Source organism: Lithobates pipiens, unplaced genomic scaffold (genome assembly GCF_037356315.1).
Source record: "Lithobates pipiens isolate NorthernLeopardFrog02 unplaced genomic scaffold, aLitPip1_a1.2 Scaffold_35, whole genome shotgun sequence".
Taxonomy (NCBI): Eukaryota; Metazoa; Chordata; class Amphibia; order Anura; family Ranidae; genus Lithobates; species Lithobates pipiens.
In genome coordinates, this window is record NW_027507811.1 from 19,828,815 (window position 1) to 19,849,454 (window position 20,640).

General features: G+C 47.3%; 1 protein-coding gene and 1 pseudogene across 2 annotated transcripts in view; one reads left to right on the forward strand and one right to left on the reverse strand.

Moving 5' to 3' along the window:
* LOC143955192 (uncharacterized) overlaps positions 1–20,640 on the forward strand; it is a 422,346-nt gene that overhangs the window by 365,995 nt on the left and 35,711 nt on the right.
* The window catches only part of LOC143955408 (uncharacterized), a 52,600-nt pseudogene that overhangs the window by 11,425 nt on the left and 20,535 nt on the right, over positions 1–20,640 (reverse strand). The window contains exons 3-6 of the transcript XR_013269804.1: positions 13,637–13,734; positions 13,402–13,548; positions 13,159–13,303; positions 8,972–10,287 (exon numbers count right to left, since the gene is read on the reverse strand). The product of XR_013269804.1 is annotated as an uncharacterized LOC143955408 (transcript). The remainder of the gene's footprint in view (positions 1–8,971; positions 10,288–13,158; positions 13,304–13,401; positions 13,549–13,636; positions 13,735–20,640) is intronic.

Here is a 20,640-nt window from a genome sequence, read left to right on the forward strand (position 1 = left end):
ATTCTGCCACTGTGCATTTCCTCTACTCTTAGTTTGGTAGGGGCCTTATTCCGAGACACAGACAGATGTAGCAGTGTGTCTTCTTTCCACAGCAGGCTCACATTGGAGAACTTCACCCTTTAGAAGACTCAGAAACATGGAACATCGAATGTAGATGAACATGCTCCTCCTCCGTACCGTTCCCCTTCGGCTCCTCACTAATATCCAGGGATGTTTCTCCTCTCTCAGTTAAACAGAATAAAGATACCATACCCTAAAATACAAAGTTTATTCTGACTGTGCAAAACTGGTTTGTGTTTCCTTTGCGTGAGTTTTCTAGATTCGACTGGTCACCCATATTTTGATAAATGTGCCCCTATCTGCTGGAGATAAAAGACATCACAGTGACTATGGAGGAAGAGGACGGACATGACAGGGGCGGGGGGGGGGGTTACTGGGTGTAAATATAAAATAATATCTTATTACTTCTTCTGCTGCCACTTCTACCAACATCTCCTGTCTACTTCCTCCCGACTCACCTTTCACTCAGAACTTCCTGTTAATATGTGACATCACTTCCTGCCTTGGCTTGGTTTCACTTTCGTTTTCGGTGTTGCTCTGACAATAAGTGAGATCACCACATTTGCAAAGAAAATACAAACCGCAGTCTACAGTTTGGATGATTTCCACAGCTGCTTCTTGGTGCATTCCTCGATTTTGGTAAATATATTGCACACAAATTAGAAAGCCAAGCAATACAAAATATAATAAAAACATACCTGCCAACTTTCTCAGGTGGGAATGAGGGACACCTATTAGCAAAAAGTATAGGAAAGACGGACAGAGGGACAGTCCCTCAAAATCGGGGACATCCGGGAGCTATGTAAAAATGATTGGTAATAAAAAATCCTGGACAGCCGCACTCCAAGAAATAGCCTTTATTTGTCAAAAGGAATACAAAAATACATGCCACAGCAGAATGGACAGAAGAGCTGACGCGTTTCAAACAGTGCTTAATCATAGCTCATAGTTAAGCTATGATTAACCATTTCCCGACCAGCGCACGCCGATGTACGTCGGCAGAATGGCACTGGCAGGCATATTGGCGTACAGGTACGTCCAATCTTTAATGCCGTCTGCCATCGTGTGCTGGCCGGGACCCCCGTGAGTCCGGTCACGGGTCCCGCGGACTCGATTACCACGGGCATCCTCTGGGACTGTGACATCATAATGGGCGGGGACATCATCCGGCGATGTCCCTATATAAGTGTCAGGGCTGGCTTAGCACTTCCTCCTCTGGGCTGGCCGCTTAGCTGTCGGCTAATTGCCAGCTCTCTTCTCTCTCCACTGTTACCAGCTGTTTCCGATGATGCTCGTCTGGCCAGCCTATTTAAAGTCTCCAGCTCATTTCTCCATTGCCTTCACGTTTGGTCACATCACTAGGAACCATCTCCTGCTGTTGTTTCAAGACTTGCTTGCTGACATCCCACCTGGCTTCCATCCTGCTTGCAGTTGCTCACCTTGGATCCCTGACGTCTGGACTGGCTGATTACCCGATCTGGTTTATGAACTTTGGACTGGCTGACTACCCGATCTGGCTACTGGACTCTGGCTTGCTTGATTACGCTTTTTCCTATTTACCTTTTTATTTTTATTAATAAACAAGTGTGATTTGAATGTACTTCTGTCTCTGTCTGTTTCATGGTTCCTGTCAGTACGTGAAGGCCATGAATTCAGAAGATACAGTTAATCCACTTGTTGGTAATATTTTTTCCACATTGGATGAGCAAGATCACCGCATGGATCAGTTTGCCATGGCGTTACAAACGCTCCTGAATCGCATGGCTCACTTGGAATCCCCCACGGTGGCTGCTCCGGTACAACCTGAGTCACAGGCCGCCCCTGCTGCTGCGCCAGTCTCTGTGCAGGCACCCGCCTCAAGTATTACCTCTATAAGAGGTATGTCTGGTTCTGCTCCGCTTCCCCAGAGATTTGGGGGCGATCCAGTTCAATGCAGAGGGTTTCTCAATCAGGTTGAGATATACTTCGAGATGCTGCCCCAGGCATTTCCTATGGACAGAAGCAAAGTAGGTTTTGTGATATCTTTGCTTTCTGAGAGAGCCTTGGCCTGGGCTAACCCTCTTTCTTGGGCTGAGTCGTCTATCGAGATACAGGCTCTAATCGACTCTGGGGCTGCAGGCCTGTTCATTGATGCTGCTTTTGTTTCGCAGCACTCGATTCCGCTGCAGCTGCGTGACACTCCACTTGCCATTTAGGCTCTTGATGGGAGACCTTTACAGCCTGCCCACGTGACTCATGAGACGGGTCTGTTGTCCATGGCCGTAGGGGCTCTTCACCATGAGATAATCCAATTCCAAGTTATTTCCTCACCCAGATTTCCGCTGGTTATTGGTTATCCTTGGTTACAGAGGCACAAACCCTCTTTTGATTGGCTCCGTGCTGAGGTTCTCTCCTGGTCACCACAATGCAGTGAGACATGCTTCCTGAAGGTATCCAAGGTCCTGTGCACCGCTTCACTCCTCTCCCTGCCCGAGGAGTACCGTAATTTTGGTGATCTCTTTGATAAAGGTCAAGCTGGTAGTTTGCCTCCACACCGCCCTTATGATTGTGCAATTGACTTTCAACCTGGTACCATACCTCCTCGTGGCCGGGTTTACCTTTTGTCGGTCTTGGAGGATAAGGCCATGGAGGAGTATGTTGCTGACGCACTTTCTCGAGGTTTCATCCGCAAATCTTCGTCTCCTGCTGGTGCTGGTTTCTTCTTTGTGAAAAAGAAGAGCGGTGAACTGAAAACTTGTATAGATTATAGGGGTCTCAATTGTGTCACGATTAAGAATGCCTACCCGATTCCATTGATTACTGAGTTATTTGACCGCCTCAAGGGAGCAACGGTTTTCACGAAGCTTGACCTGAGAGGGGCATACAATCTCGTGCGCATTAAGGAGGGCGACGAGTGGAAGACTGCGTTTAATACCAGAACAGGCCATTATGAATACCTGATAATGCCTTTTGGCTTTTGTAATGCCCCGGTAGTTTTCCAGGAATTTATTAACAATGTCCTCCGAGATTTGTTGCAATTGTGTGTGGTGGTTTATCTCAATAATATCCTCATATTTTCCAAGTCCCTGGAGAGCCACCACACAGATGTCTGTCGTGTACTTCAGAAACTAAGAGAGAACAATCTCTATTATAAACTGGAGAAGTGCGAGTTCCATCGTGAACAGGTTACATTCTTGGGCTATGTCATTTCCACTGCTGGTTTTTCAATGGACCCAGAGAAACTTTCGGCAGTCCTACAGTGGCCTCGACCCGTGTGTTTACGGCCTCTGCAGCGTTTCCTGGGCTTTGCCAATTACTATTTGTAACTTCTTGTCTCTGGTCCAGCCTCTGACTGATATGACCAGAAAGGACGGTAACCCACAGAGTTGGTCTCTGGAGTCCATTAAGGCCTTTGATACTCTCAAGGCTGCCTTTGTTTCTGCTCCTGTGTTGGCACATCCTGATCCTACGTTGCATTTTATCCTAGAAGTTGATGCTTCTGAGACTGGAGTTGGCGCCCTTCTGTCTCAACGTCCTAACTCTGAGAGCGCTATGCATCCGTGTGGCTACTTTTCCAAGAAATTGTCACCTGCTGAGTGCAATTATGAGATTGGTGACAGAGAGCTGTTGGCGATCATTTTAGCCCTGAAAGAATGGAGAAATCTCCTTGAAGGTACCACTGTGCCCGTTCTTATTCTTACTGACCATAAGAATCTTACATTCTTGTCTGAGGCTAAGCAACTCTCTCCCAGAAGGGCGCGATGGGCTCTTTTCTTGTCGAGCTTTAACTACATTGTCTCATTCTTACCCGGTACTAAGAATGTAATGGCTGATGCCTTGTCATGACAATTTTCCTCCACTTTCAAGTCAGAGTCGGTTTCGGTTCCTATGATTCCTCCTGATCGTATCTTAGCTATGGTTCGCACCAGTCTTACTTCTCCTTTGGGTGACAAAATTCTTGCTGCTCAGGTCCATGCTCCTCCTGATAAACCTTGTGACCGCTGCTTTGTCCCAGAGAGTCTCCGTACGTCAGTGCTCCAGACTTATCATTCTCCCAAGGCAGCTGGCCATCCTGGGAAGAATCAACTCATTTGGGCCATCTCCCAACAATTCTGGTGGCCTAGTCTACGGGCTGATGTTACTGCTTTCGTAGCTGCCTGTGCCATGTGTGCTCAGAGGAAGACTCCACGACACCTTCCAGTGGGCCTCCTACAACCCATACCCAATAGAGAGAGGTCCTGGACTCACCTGTCTATGGATTTCATTGTGGATTTGCCCAACTCCCAAGGCAACACTGTTATCCTTATGGTGGTTGACCAGTTCTCAAAGATGTGTCATTGTATTCCACTTAAGAAGTTGCCCACCTCTAAAGAACTGGCTTCCATTTTTGCTCGGGAGATCTTTTGCTTACATTGGCTACCCAAGGTGATTGTCTCAGATAGGGGCAGTCAGTTTGTCTCCCGGTTCTGGCGAGCCTTTTGTGCACAGTTGGGAATCCAGCTTGCATTCTCTTCTGTGTATCACCCGCAGTCTAATGGGGCCGCAGAACGAGCCAATCAGTCCTACGTTGCTATATTTCTGACCATCATGACAACTGGTCTGACCTATTACCTTGGGCAGAGTTTGCTCACAACAGTGCCTTGAATTCTGCCTCCCGATTGTCTCCATTTATGGCGAATTATGGTTTCCAACCTTCCATGTTGCCTGACTCATTTGTTCCGCAGAGTATTCCTGCGTTAGAGGAGCATCTCCATGGTCTTCATTACACTTGGGTACAGGTCCAGGAGGCTTTGCGTCATGCTAATGATAGGTACAGACTCCATGCTGACCGCAGATGCCTGCTAGCACCTTCCTACCAGGTTGGGGACAGGGTCTGGCTGTCATCTCGCAACCTCCGGCTTCGTGTTCTCTCACTGAAGTTTGCACCTCGGTTTATTGGGCCGTTCCGTATCCTTCGCAGGATTAACCCAGTAGCTTACACGTTGGAACATCCTCCTAGTATGCGCATTTCAAATGTGTTTTATGTCTCCTTATTGAAACCGTTGGTCTGTAACCGATTTACCACCTCTGTGCCACGTCCTCACCCTATTCAGGGTGAGAACCATGAGGTACGATCCATTGTTGACTCCCGTAGGTTCCGTGGGCGCATACAGTACCTGGTGCATTGGAAGGGGTACGGTCTGGAGGAACGCTCCTGGATTTCATCCTCGGATGTACATGCCCCTGTCCTCCTCCGCGAGTTCCATAGACGGTTTCCCCTCAAGCCCGGTGGCCCTCCGAGGGAGAGGGGTCATTGAGGGGGGTTACTGTCAGGGCTGGCTTAGCCCTTCGTCCTCTGGGCTGGCCGCTTAGCTGTCGGCTAATTGCCAGCTCTCTTCTCTCTCCACTGTTACCAGCTGTTTCCGATGATGCTCGTCTGGCCAGCCTATTTAAAGTCTCCAGCTCATTTCTCCATTGCCTTCACGTTGGTCACATCACTAGGAACCATCTCCTGCTGTTGTTTCAAGACTTGCTTGCTGACATCACACCTGGCTTCCATCCTGCTTGCAGTTGCTCACCTTGGATCCCTGACGTCTGGACTGGCTGATTACCCGATCTGGTTTATGAACTTTGGACTGGCTGACTACCCGATCTGGCTACTGGACTCTGGCTTGCTTGACTACGCTTTTTCCTATTTACATTTTTATTTTTATTAATAAACATGTGTGATTTGATTGTACTTCTGTCTCTGTCTGTTTCATGGTTCCTGACAATAAGTCGCCGCACGCCACGTGCCTGTCATTGTGACCAGAGACAGCGACGAGGCAACAGCTCAAGAAAAGAAGAACAGAAGAACAGAAGAAAAGAAGGCGGCGACGACAGAAGACCAGGCCACCACTTGTAAAAGAGCTAGAAGAAGGCGCGGTGGTCCGGCAAGAAGAACCGAAGAAGGGGACAAGACCGAAATGCGAGTCCGGTGGTCATATTGATGTGCAAAACTACTTTCTTAGTCCGCCGGACTTTTGGGTAAAAAAAAGTCAGCCGGAGCCCACACACAGACTTTTCTACCGGATTGTTTGATCGCGTGTACGCGGCTTCAGTGTCGGAGCAAACATTCTTTAATCAACTCTACAACGGGACCCCTAAGACGGACACAGTGAGCAGGTGAGGTAACGGTAAGTCCAACAAAAACCAGCATCTCCTTCGGGGGTCAGTGCTACATGAAATAATGACTGAGATACCGCATTGTCTTCAACATCTTGTTTAGAAAAGAATTGTTCGTGGCTGTTTTTGGCCATCAATAGAAACACAGGCTTTTGAATTCCAAATATTTATTTTATTAATACTGTATTAGCAGAGAGAAACTGGTCATGGGACTTTGAATGAGGCGTGTCACAAATGAAAAAGTAACAATGTAAATCGCATAGAAGGGTACATAAGTAAAAATATTTATTTTACAAGCTGAAACATTTCATGTCATGTCTCTCCCTCCAGCAGCTGAAAGCCGGTTCCTTCTCCTCTCCCTCCCACTGGCTTTTAGCTGCTGGAGAGAGAGACACATACACAGTACACTGATCTGTAATTGTCCTCCTGTCCAGCCACACCGATTCCCCTTCCTGTGATCCACACCGATCCCCCTTCCCTGTGTGCCACACCGATCCCCCTTGCTGTGATCCGCACAAATCCCCCTCCCTGTGCGCCACACCGATCCCCCTTCCTGTGAGTCACACCGATCCCCCTCCCTGTGCGACACACCGATCCCCCTTCCTGTGATCCACACCGATCCCCCTCCCTGTGATCCACACCGATCCCCCTTCCTGTGATCCACACCGATCTCCCTCCCTGTGATCCACACCGATCCCCCTCCCTGTGCGCCACACTGATTCCCCTTCCTGTGAGCCACACAAATCCCCCTCCCTGTGCGACACACTGATCCCCCTCTCTGTGCGACATTCCGATCCCCCTCCCTGTGCGACACACTGATCCCCCTCTCTGTGTGCCACACCGATCCCCCTTCCTGTGTGCCACACCAATCCCCCTTCCTGTAAGCCACACCGATCTCCCTCCCTGTGCGCCACAACAATCCTCCTGCTTGTGTGCCACACCGATCTCCCTCCCTGTGCGCCACACCAATCCCACTCCCTGTGCGACACACCAATCCCCCTTCCTGTGATCCACACAGATCCCCTCCCTGTGCGCCACACCGATCCCCCTTCCTGTGAGCCACACCGATCCCCCTCCCTGTGCGACACACCGATCCCCCTTCCTGTGCGACACACCGATCTCCCTTCCTGTGATCCACACCAATCCCCCTTCCTGTGCGCAACACCGATCCCCCTTCCTGTGAGCCACACCAATCCCCCTTCCTGTAAGCCACATCGATCTCCCTCCCTGTGCGCCACACCAATCCTCCTGCTTGTGTGCCACACCGATCTCCCTCCCTGTGCGACACACCGATCCCCCTTCCTGTGCGACACACCGATCCCCCTTCCTGTGCGACACACCGATCCCCCTTCCTGTGCGACACACCGATCCCCCTTCCTGTGCGACACACCGACCCCCCTCTCTGTGCGCCACACCGATCCCCCTTCCTGTGCGCCACACCAATCCCCCTTCCTGTGCGCCACACCAATCCCCCTTCCTGTAAGCCACACCGATCTCCCTCCCTGTGCGCCACACCAATCCTCCTGCTTGTGTGCCACACCGATCTCCCTCCCTGTGCGACACACCGATCCCCCTTCCTGTGATCCACACAGGTCCCCCTCCCTGTGCGCCACACCGATCCCCCTCCCTGTGCGACACACCGATCCCCCTTCCTGTGCGACACACCGATCCCCCTTCCTGTGCGACACACCGATCCCCCTTCCTGTGCGACACACCGATCCCCCTTCCTGTCCGACACACCGATCCCCCTTCCTGTGATCCACACCGATCCCCCTCCCTGTGCGCCACACCGATCCCCCTTCCTGTGAGCCACACCAATCCCCCTCCCTGTGCGACACACTGATCCCCCTCTCTGTGCGACATACCGATCCCCCTCCCTGTGCGACACACTGACCCCCCTCTCTGTGCGCCACACCGATCCCCCTTCCTGTGCGCCACACCAATCCCCCTTCCTGTAAGCCACACGATCTCCCTCCCTGTGCGCCACACCAATCCTCCTGCTTGTGTGCCACACCGATCTCCCTCCCTGTGCGCCACACCAATCCCACTCCCTGTGCGACACACCGATCCCCCTCTCTGTGCGCCACACCGATCCCCCTTCCTGTGCGCCACACCGATCCCCCTTCCTGTAAGCCACACGATCTCCCTCCCTGTGCGCCACACCAATCCTCCTGCTTGTGTGCCACACCGATCTCCCTCCCTGTGCGCCACACCAATCCTCCTGCTTGTGTGCCACACTGATCCCCCTCCCAGTGTGCCAAACCGATCCCCCTCCCTGTGCGCCAGACCGATCCCCATCCCTGTGCGCCACACCAATCCTCCTGCTTGTGTGCCACACTGATCCCCCTCCCAGTGCACCAGACCGATCCCCCTCCCTGTGCGCCACACCAATCTCCCTTCCTGTGCGCCACGCCGATCTCCCTTCCTGTTTCCCACACCGATCCCCTCCCTGTGATGCCCACACCTGACTCCCCATGTGCCGCCCCCCCCCCTTCCCCGCACCGCCCCCAGCTTCCCTCTCCCACCAGCTGTAGCGGGCACACAGGCAGATGTAGAATCTGTACGGATCACTCCTGTGTCCATTGATATAGTAAACTGTTTACTATGCTTCAGTTTATGAATGAACAGGAGCCTCTGTGTCCTATACATTCATCTTCAATGAACGAATACATTTTTTTTCCTCCAAAATGTCTTTTTTTTTTTCATTTTTGTAATCCGGGGGGTGAGGGGGCTTGTCAGGCAGGCTGTATGGGGCCCATGATTTCTAAAAGTATCCCATTTCTCACACCATAAATGCTGAATAGGGGTGCTAAACTGTGTGAGTTCTCTGGTGCTTTTTTAGGTCTCCTTTCTGAATAAAACATTTCCCGCACTCTGAGCATGAATAAGGATGCTCGCCTGTGTGAGTTCTCTGGTGTACAATAAAGTGTCCTTTCTGAATGAAACGATTTCCGCACTCTGGACATACATAGGGACGCTCACCAGTGTGAATTCTTTGGTGTGTGAGAAGTACTTTTTCTTGAGTGAAACATTTCCCGCACTCTGAGCAAGAGAAGGGACGTTCGCCCGTGTGAATTCTCAGGTGTTTAAGAAGGTTTCCTTTGTCATTGAAATATTTCCCGCACTCTGAGCATGAATATGGATGCTCACCCGTGTGAATTCTCTGGTGTATATGAAGGTCTCCTTTCTGAATGAAGCATTTCCCACACTCTGAACACGGATAGGGGCGCTCACCCGTGTGAATTCTCTGGTGTGCAATAAAATGACCTTTTTGAATGAAACATTTCCCGCACTCAGAACATGAATAAGGATGCTCACCCTTGTGAATCCTCTGATGTGTCTGAAGGTCTCCTTTCTGAATGAAAGATTTTCCGCACTCTGAACATGAATAAGGGCGCTCACCCGTGTGACTTCTCTGGTGTGTAAGAAGTGCTTTTTGCTGAGTGAAACTTTTCCCGCACTCTGAACATTCATAGGGACGCTCCCCAGTGTGAATTCTTTGATGTTTAAGAAGGTCTCCTTTCTGGATGAAACTTTTCCCACACTCTGAACATGAATAAGGACGCTCACCTGTGTGAATTCTCTGGTGTTTAAGAAGGTCTCCTTTCTGAATGAAACTTTTCCCGCATTCTGAACATGAATGAGGACGCTCACCTGTGTGAATTCTCTGATGTTTAATGAGGTGTCCTTTTTGTATGAAACATTTTCCGCACTCTGAACATGAATAGGGACGCTCACCTGTGTGACTTCTCTGGTGTGTAAGAAGTGCTCTTTTTTTGGTGAAAGATTTCCCACACACTGTACATGACAACGAAATCTTTTTTGTGTGAACATCTTCATTGCCTAAAGAAGATTCCTTGGGAATAGAAGGATCTATTGAAGTATCTGTAGTGTGAGATCCTATAGTCTTGGTGTGTGATCCATCAGAAGATTCCTCAGGATTAGAGGGATCCATTGATCCCCCCAATTGGGAAGGTCTGGGATGTATATTTGGAGTAACGGGATTTCCTCCTGGAGAATATTGTACAATGTTATTATCTTCTGCTTTATAATCTGGAGATACAATGAGATGTTCCTCAGAGGTATTCCGGACATTGTGTCCACCTGTTGGGAAACAATATTAAATAAAATATCACAAGATTGGAGATGGACCTTTCATATGGTGTACAGTATCTTCTCCTCATTTGTTGGGAACATGACGTTATATTGAGGAATGGAGATGGACCTTTCATATGGTGTACAGTATCTCCTCCTCATTTGTTGGGAACATGACGTTATATTGAGGAATGGAGATGGACCTTTCATATGGTGTACAGTATCTCCTCCTCATTTGTTGGGAACATGACGTTATAATGAGGAATGGAGATGGACCTTTCATATGGTGTACAGTATCTCCTCCTCATTTGTTGGGAACATGACATTATATTGAGGAATGGAGATGGACCTTTCATATGGTGTACAGTATCTCCTCCTCATTTGTTGGGAACATGACGTTATATTGAGGAATGGAGATGGACCTTTCATATGGTGTACAGTATCTCCTCCTCATTTGTTGGGAACATGACGTTATATTGAGGAATGGAGATGGACCTTTCATATGGTGTACAGTATCTTCTCCTCATTTGTTGGGAACATGACGGTATATTGAGGAATGGAGATGGACCTTTCATATGGTGTACAGTATCTCCACCTCATTTGTTGGGAACATGACGTTATATTGAGGAATGGAGATGGACCTTTCATATGGTGTACAGTATCTCCTCCTCATTTGTTGGGAACATGACGTTATATTGAGGAATGGAGATGGACCTTTCATGTGGTGTACAGTATCTCCTCCTCATTTGTTGGGAACATGACGTTATATTGAGGAATGGAGATGGACCTTTCATATGGTGTACAGTATCTCCTCCTCATTTGTTGGGAACATGACGTTATATTGAGGAATGGAGATGGACCTTTCATGTGGTGTACAGTATCTCCTCCTCATTTGTTGGGAACATGACGTTATATTGAGGAATGGAGATGGACCTTTCATATGGTGTACAGTATCTCCTCCTCATTTGTTGGGAACATGACGTTATATTGAGGAATGGAGATGGACCTTTCATATGGTGTACAGTATCTCCTCCTCATTTGTTGGGAACATGACATTATATTGAGGAATGGAGATGGACCTTTCATATGGTGTACAGCAGGGGTAATGAATTAAAATTCAAGGAGGTCCGGTCGCCAAAATTTTCTTTGGGCCGAGGTCCGAATCTCAAGTCTGTGCTATGACTCAGAAAGATTGTAGTCACTGTATATCTATCAAAAACATGAGAAATGTACAATTTCCTTAGCATTTCAACAATATTTAGGCCTCATGCACACGGACGTTTTTACAGCCACTTTTTTGAGCTTTTTTTGCAGCTTAAAAACGGCTGTCCATGTTAGTCTATGGCTTCATGCCCACCTAGGCGTTTTTGAGCTGCAAATGGCATAGGCGTTTTTAAGCTGTAAAAAAAACCCAGGACCAGTGCGTTCCGTGGCGTGGAGCTAGAGCTGTAAAAACGCGAATCGCGGGAAAACGCGCAAAAACGCGCATAAACGCGCAACATATTTTCTTTGTTTTCTGAGTGCTATAGCCAAGAGATGTGTTTCTTAAAAAACGCTACTTAACGCTAACGCTAAAAAACGCGCAAAAACGCCAATGCAAAACGCGGTAAAAATCACGTTTTTAACAACAATTTTTCCAGGCATCGGAGCTAGCTTTGCAGCCAGTTTTTTAAAACGTCCGTGTGCATGAGCACTTATTGTCAAGTTTCAGTTACAATATTAAACATGTGGACAGTTGGAACTAGGATAGCTTTACAATAAAATATGCCCATCAGCGTGCCCCCATCACAGTGCGCCTTTAAATCGGGTGTCCCCATCACATCAGGTGTCCCCATCACAGTGCTCCTTTACATCAGTTGTCCCCATCACAGTGCCCCTTTACATCAGGTGTCCCCATCACAGTGCCCCTTTACATCAGGTGTCCCCATCACAGTGCCCCTTTAAATTAGGTGCCCCCATCACAGCGCGTCTTTAAATCAGGTGCCCCATCACAGTGCCCCTTTACATCAGGTGCCCCCATCACAGTGCCTCTTTACATCAGGTGCCCCCATCACAGTGCCCCTTTACATCAGGTGTCCCCATCACAGTGCCCCTTTACATCAGGTGTCCCCATCACAGTGCCCCTTTACATCAGGTGTCCCCATCACAGTGCCCCTTTACATCAGGTGCCCCATCACAGTGCATCTTTAAATCGAGTGCCCCATCACAGTGCCCCTTTACATCAGGCATTCCTGTCAGAGTGTCCCCTTACATCAGATGTCCCCATCAGAGTCCCCCTTAACATAAACTGTGCACATGACGTTATATTGAGGAATGGAGATGGACCTTTCATATGGTGTACAGTATCTCCTCCTCATTTGTTGGGAACATGACGTTATATTGAGGAATGGAGATGGACCTTTCATATGGTGTACAGTATCTCCTCCTCATTTGTTGGGAACATGACCTTATATTGAGGAATGGAGATGGACCTTTCATATGGTGTACAGTATCTCCTCCTCATTTGTAGGGAACATGACGTTATATTGAGGAATGGAGATGGACCTTTCATATGGTGTACAGTATCTCCTCCTCATTTGTAGGGAACATGATGTTATATTGAGGAATGGAGATGGACCTTTCATATGGTGTACAGTATCTCCTCCTCATTTGTAGGGAACATGACCTTATATTGAGGAATGGAGATGGACCTTTCATATGGTGTACAGTATCTCCTCCTCATTTGTTGGGAACATGACGTTATATTGAGGAATGGAGATGGACCTTTCATGTGGTATCTAAAGGGTGCTTTGTTTTTGTATCTCTGTAAATGCATATTTTATCCTTATAGAAGTAAAATAATAATGTGAACTGCTTCTGCATTTAGTGTTTATGACTTACTTGTGTCCATATGTAGAGAAGATTCCTCTTCTTTACTTTTATTAATCATCTCTCTCTCCTCCATAGACTTCTGATCTCCACTCACCAACATCTCTTCTTCTTCTTCCTCTTTATGCTCAACTTTAATGTCTTTCTGTTCTTCATTCTAGATTTCAGAGATGATAAAATATAACATCTAAAACACTGCTGCCAATAGAAGAATTTCTTCTCAGAATAATTTTGAATTCTTTTTTTCCCATCTACCTGATCATTCTCAGTATAGTTGTGATCCTCCTGTGTATCCTGGGAATACAGAGGACTTCCCTTCTCCACAGACTGCTGATCTCCCCTCACTAAAGTCTCTTCTTTTTCCTCTTTATTCTCAAATTTGATGTCTTTCAGTTCTTCACTCTAAAGCCAAACGATGATAGAATGGATATATAAAAAAAAGGAAGAAGAATGGACATAGAATGTCATCTCATAGCTTATACTCTTCTACCTGATGATGGTGGGGGATGGTGTGACCTTCCTGTGTGGAATCCCGGGAATACAGAGGACGGGGACATCTCTCTGGTGGGTTCCCATTACTGGATCCATCTGTAGGAAACACACACACTGACTGAATACATTGTTTCTATGTGTTTATCAGATGATGGGGGATCTAGGTGGACCCTCCATACTGCTCTCTCCTTTACAATGAAGTCTCCTCTTACTTTCTATGTGTTTGGGGTAATGGTGCAGCACTGTACTAAATAATGTCCATAATAAATAATAAGATCATAAGCATTCAAAGTGATGTTCCTGAACTGTTGTGATGATAGATGGAGGCCATCATGCTGACTCTTTGTCAGGGCTGGCTTAGCCCTTCCTCCTCTGGGCTGGCCGCTCAGCTGTCGGCTAATTGCCAGCTCTCTTCTCTTTCCACAGTTACCAGCTGTTTCCCGATGATGCTCGTCTGACCTGTCTATTTAAAGCCTTCCATCTCACTTTTGCTTTGTCTTCACGTTGGTCGCATCACAAGGAACCATCTCCTGCTGTTTGTTTCAAGACTGGCTTGCTGACATCCCACCTGGCTTCTTATCCTGCTTGCAGTTGCTCTCCTTGGATCCCTGACTTCTGGACTGGCTGATTTCCTGATCTGGTTAATGAACTTTGGACTGGCTGACTACCCGATCTGGCTACTGGACTCTGGCTATGCTTGACTACGCTTTTTTCTATTTACCTTTTTATTTTTATTAATAAACAAGTGTGATTTAATTGTACATCTGTCTCAGTCTGTTTCATGGTTCCTGACACTCTTACCCTTAGGGCTGGTTCACACAGGGGGCAATGCGAGGCGACACCGACTTGCCTCGCCGCGACCTCAGCGGCGACTTGCAAATGACTTCTGTATAGAAGTCAATGCAAGTCGCCCCGAGGTCGCCCAAAAGTAGTACAGGAACCTTTTTTCTGAGTCGGAGCGACTCGAGTCGCTCCTCTTAGAACGGTTCCATTGTACAGAACGGGGGCGACTTGTCAGGTCGCGGCACGGAAAGTCGTGTCGCCTCGTGTCGCCCCCTGTGTGAACTGGCCCTAAGGTAAAGACATTGAAGCAGTAGATAACATCTCAAAGTAGTCTCAGCAGTCCTCAGCTCCAAGAATATCACCTCCTCCTGAGCGAGATTAGACTTGCACCAATAGACAGGTAATGGATGCCGATTCAAACATGTAATGCACCAACAGCCCACACGAATGCCAATAGGAACTTCCACCACAATGCTACTCTCTTACTAAATACCTTGAACTGTCTACTTTTCCAAAAAGGGGTCATTTGGGGGATATTTCTACTGTCCTGGCATTTTCAGACCTTTATATTGTTGGGGCAATTCCAAATGGCTCTAAAGTCACTTAAGCCCTTCACGCCTATGCAGCAGGGTCTACAGATTTCCCATGCATGCCAGAAACTAAAGATAGTTGGTTGCAGGTTGTCATTTTCTGAAACAAACCGGGATGATGGATAAAGTCTGCCAGTTCACAGACCCTCAACTGCTAGAAAATTGGAGGATAGCACAGAGCGTGGGTCATGTAAACAGATCCAGGTGGTGGAAGGGGAGCTTCTCACCAAATTCTCTTAGTTATAGTAAACCCATCAGTTATACATTCCACTCCTACTCCACACTATACAGATGGACGTAGAATATATACAGTGGTGTGAAAAAGTGTTTGCCCCCTTCCTCATTTCCTGTTCCTTTGCATGTTTGTCACACTTAAGTGTTTCGGAACATCAAACCAATTTAAACAATAGTCAAGGACAACACAAGTAAACACAAAATGCAATTTGTAAATGAAGGTGTTTATTATTAAAGGTGAAAAAAAATCCAAACCATCATGGCCCTGTGTGAAAAAGTGATTGCCCCCTAAACCTAATAACTGGTTGGGCCACCCTTAGCAGCAACAACTGCAACCAAGCGTTTGCGATAACGTGCAATGAGGCTTTTACAGCGTCCTGGAGGAATTTTGGCCCACTCATCTTTGCAGAATTGTCCTAATTCAGTTTCATTAGAGGGTTTTCGAGCATGAACGGCCTTTTTAAGGTCATACCACAACATCTCAATAGGATTCAGGTCAGGACTTTGGCTAGGCCACTCCAAAGTCTTCATTTTGTTTTTCTTCAGCCATTCGGTGGTGGACTTGCTGGTGTGTTTAGGATCATTGTCCTGCTGCAGAACCCAAGTTCATTTCAGCTTGAGTACACGAACAGATGGTCGGACATTCTCCTTCAGGATCTTTTGGTAGACAGCAGAATTCATAGTTCCTTTTATCATGGCAAGTCTTCCAGGTCCTGAAGCAGCAAAACAGCCCCAGACCATCACACTACCACCACCATATTTTACTGTTGGTATAATGTTCTTTTTATGAAAATGCAGTGTTCCTTCTACGCCAGATATACTTGGACACACACCTTCCAAAGAGTTCCACTTTTGTCTCATCGGTCCACAGAATGTTGTCCCAAAAGTCTTGGGGATCATCAAGATGTGTTGTGGAGAAATTGAGACGAGCTTTGATGTTCTTTTTGCTCAGCAGTGATTTTCTCCTTGGAACTCTGCCATGCAGGCCATTTTTGCCCAGTCTTTTCCTGATGGTGGAGGCATGAACGCTGACCTTAACTGAGGCAAGTGAGGCCTGCAGTTCCTTGGACGTTGTTGTGGGGTCTTTTGTGACCTCTTGGATGAGTCGTCGCTGCGCTCTTGGGGTAATTTTGGGCGGCCGGCCACTCCTGGGAAGGTTCACCACTGTTCCATGTCTTCGCCATTTGTGGATAATGGCTCTCACTGTGGTTCGCTGGATTCCCAAAGCTTTGGAAATGGCTTTATAACCCTTTCCAGACTGATAGATCTCAATTACTTTCTTTCTCAATTGTTCCTGAATTTCTTTGGATCTCGGCATGATGTGTAGCTTTTAAAGATCTTCTGGTGGACCTTACTGTGTCAAGCAGCTCCTATTTAAGTGATGCCTTGATTGTGAACAGGTGTGGCAATAATCAGGCCTAGGTGTGGCTAGAGAAATTGAACTCAGGTGTGGACAACCACAGTTATAGTATGTTTTAACAAGGGGGGCAATCACTTTTTCACACAGGGCCATGATGGTTTGGATTTTTTTTCACCTTTAATAATAAACACCTTCATTTACAAATTGCATTTTGTGTTTACTTGTGTTGTCCTTGACTATTGTTTAAATTGGTTTGATGTTCCGAAACACTTAAGTGTGACAAACATGCAAAGGAACAGGAAATGAGGAAGGGGGCAAACACTTTTTCACACCACTGTACAGCTGGTTTCAGCGGTGACTTACCGAAGTGTACAGGTTGGTTAGTGATTACTGGACTCTGGTTCTCAAAACCCCTACAGTCCTTGTGTTTTAGATCTCTTCACAGACTATATGTTTATCAGATGATGGAGGATCTAGGTGGACCCTTTGTACTGCTCTTTCCTTTCCAATGCAAAGGAGATAATTATTATTATTATTATTATTATTCAGGATTTATATAGCGCCAGCAATTTACGCAGCACTTTACAATATAAAAGGGAGACAATACAGTTACAATACAATTAAATACAAGAGGATTAAGAGGGCCCTGCTCAGAAGAGCTTACAATCTAAAAGGGTGGGGCAGGTGGTACAGAAGGTTATAACTGTTGGGAATGAGTTGATGGAAGTGGTAGGAGATTAGTTTGAGACGTGATAGGCTTCCCTGAATAGATGAGTTTTCAGGGATCGTCTGAAGGTAGCAAGAGTAGGGGATAGCCGGACCGGTGGAGGTAGCGAGTTCCAGAGGATTGGAGAGGCTCTGGAGAAATCCTGGAGACGAGTGTGGGAGGAGGAGACAAGAGAGCTTGAGAGTAGGAGGTCTTGAGAAGAACGGAGGTGACGGTTTGGGTGATATTTGGAGACAAGATTGGTGATGTAGCTCGGGGCAGAGTTGTGAATGGCTTTGCATGCTGTGGTTAGTATTTTGAATTTAATTCGCTGGGTGATTGGGAGCCAGTGTAGGGATTGGAGGAGAGGGTTGGCAGACACTGAGCGGTTGGTAAGGTGGATAAGTCTGGCAGCAGCATTCATGATAGACTGAAGAGGAGATGGAGAGGCAGGCCAATGAGAAGGGAGTTGCAATAGTCAAGGCGAGATATAACAAGGGAGTGAATGAGGATCTTGGTAGTTTCATTTGTTAAAAAGGGGCGAATTATAGAGATGTTACGGAGGTGAAATCTACAAACTTTTGACAACGATTGGACTTGGGGCTGAAATGACAAGTCAGAGTCTAGGGTTACACTGAGTACCCTGGCGTGAGGGGAGGGCCCGATGGTTGCATTGTTGATTTTGATGGAAAAGTCATGGAGGAGGGTATGTGCAGGGGGGATTATTAATAGCTCAGTTTTAGAGAGGTTTAGTTTAAGGAAATGGTGTGACATCCATGCTGATATGTCAGTTAGCAGGTTAGTAATGCGAGAGGAGACTGAAGGAGTGAGGTGAGGAGTAGACAGATAGATTTGGGTGTCATCGGCGTATAATTGGTATTGGAAGCCATGGGCGGTTATCAGGTGACCAAGGGAGGAGGTATAAATAGAGAAGAGAAGGGGTCCAAGAACAGAGCCTTGGGGGACCCCCACAGAAAGGGGCAATGGAGAGGAGGATACAGAGTTGTAGGTGACACTGAAGGAGCGCTGTGATAGATAGGCAGAGAACCAGGAAAGCACAGAATCTCGGAGGCCAAGGGAATGGAGTTTATTGAGAAGGAGCGGGTGGTCAACAGTATCAAAGGCAGCAGAGAGGTCAAGTAGTAGGAGTATGGAGTACTGGCTGTTGGTTTTAGCAGTTAGTAGATCGTTAGTGAGTTTTAGTAAGGCAGTTTCCGTGGAGTGCTGAGAGCGAAAGCCAGACTGTAATGGGTCGAGAAGGTTATTTTCACTGAGGTATGAGCTAAGGCGGTTCTAGAAGTTTAGAGGTGAATGGGAGCAATGAGATAGGTCTTAAGTTGTTCAGGTTGGTGGGGTCCAGAGAGGGTTTTTTAAGTATGGGGGTGATCAGCGCATGTTTTAGAGGGGAGGGGAAGGTGCCACTTGAGAGGGAGAGATTGTAGATGTGAGTGAGGGAGCATAGGATAGAATTAGAGGGTGACCTTAATAGTTGTGAGGGAACAGGGTCCAAGGGACAATTGGTTAGGTGAGCATCTGCGAAAAGTTTTGCAACCTCTTCAGTAGTAGCCAATTCAAAAGGGGAGAGTGTTGAATGTGCTATTGGGCCAGGCATGTTGGATGGGGAAGATGTACGCACAGCGGAGTTGTCCTCGCGAATTGCATCAATCTTGTCTTTGAAGTGATTGGCAATCTCTTGGGCAGTGAGTGAGTTGGTGGGTAGAGGGGGTGGGGGACGAAGCAGAGAGTTAAAAGTTGAGAAGAGCCGACGAGGATTGGATGACAAAGTATTAATAAGAGATACAAAGTAGGCTTGTTTGGCAGCATGGAGGCAGGAATTGTATTTTAGAAGGGCAGATTTATATATGGTGAAGTCTTGGAGGCATTTGGTTTTATGCCACAGCCGTTCAAGAGCACGGCAACGTCTCTTGAGATTTCTAGTGTTGTCATTTTGCCAGGGTTGTAATGGTCGGGGGGCCTGATTCTGCGTGTGGTTAGAGGAGCAAGTGCATCTAGTGATGATGAGAGTGAACTGTTGTAGACAGAGATGGCAAGGTCAGGACAGGACAGGGGAGAGATTATATCATATAGGTGATCAGTAGCAGAATAGAGAAGAGAAGGCTTAAGGTGGCGAAGGTTTCTACAAGTGATAGTTTGCTGTTTGGAGGGATGGGTGGTTGGAGACAAAGATACAGTGAAACTAATGAGGTTGTGATCAGAGAGAGGAAAGGAGGTGTTTGTGAGGTTGCCAGGGTTGCAGAGATGGGAGAATACAAGGTCAAGGGTATTACCATTGGAGTGAGTGGAAGTATGTGTCCATTGGGTTAGGTCAAAAGATGAAGTTAAGTCAAGAAGTTTAGCTGTAGTTGGGTTGTTAATGTTGATAGGAATGTTAAAGTCACCAAGAATGATGGTGAGTATTTCAGAGGAGAGAAAGTAGGGTAGCCAGGCAGCAAAGTCATCAAGAAAGCGCGACACCGGTCCAGGAGGCCGATAAATTGCTGCAATCCTCAGAGAAATAGGAGAAAACAGGCGAATACAGTGCATCTCGAAAGAAGAGAGGGAAAGAGAGGGAGGGATGGGAAGGACTTGGAAGGTGTATTGTGGAGATAGAAGGAATCCAACTCCACCTCCTTTCTCTCCGTTGGGTCTGGGGGAGTGAGTCCAATGGAGACCACCATGGGAGAGGGCAGCAGGAGAAGCTGAGTCCAAATTTTGAAGCCAGGTTTCAGTTATGGCAAGTATGTTGAAGCTATGAGAGATGAAGAGGTCATGTACAGATGTTAGCTTGTTACAGATGGAGCGGGCATTCCAAAGGGCGCATGAGATAGGGGGGCTGCTTTGAGGAAGCAGGGGGATAGAAACTAAACTGAGTGGATTGCGGTGGTTGCCAGAGGGGGAGGTGTTTTGAAGATGTGGCTTGCAGTTTGAGAGTGGCGGCCCAGGATTAGGAGAAATGTCACCTGAGACTAGGAGAAGGAGGAGGGTGAGGAACGCAAGATGGGAGTGAGATGAGCATGAGTGCATGTGTCTAGTGGCCTTGGAGTTTATGCCAGCATATGGATGCAGCAAATGCAGGAGATGATGGGTGCGGTAGTAGGGAGAGGGTAGGAGTGAGGGTGATATGTGTATGCTGCAGGGTAGAGGGGAGGGATAGAGTAAGGAGAATTTGAGGATAGAATACACTGATGTGAGAAGGAAGAGAATGAGGAGCATCGTACTAGATAGAGTGGGAATCTGACTTGATACTAAATAAATGAGAATTGCTGGTTTGCTTGTTGTCTTGCAGAGTGGAGCAGAGTTCTTGTTGTGTCTTCATCCAGCTTTAGTTA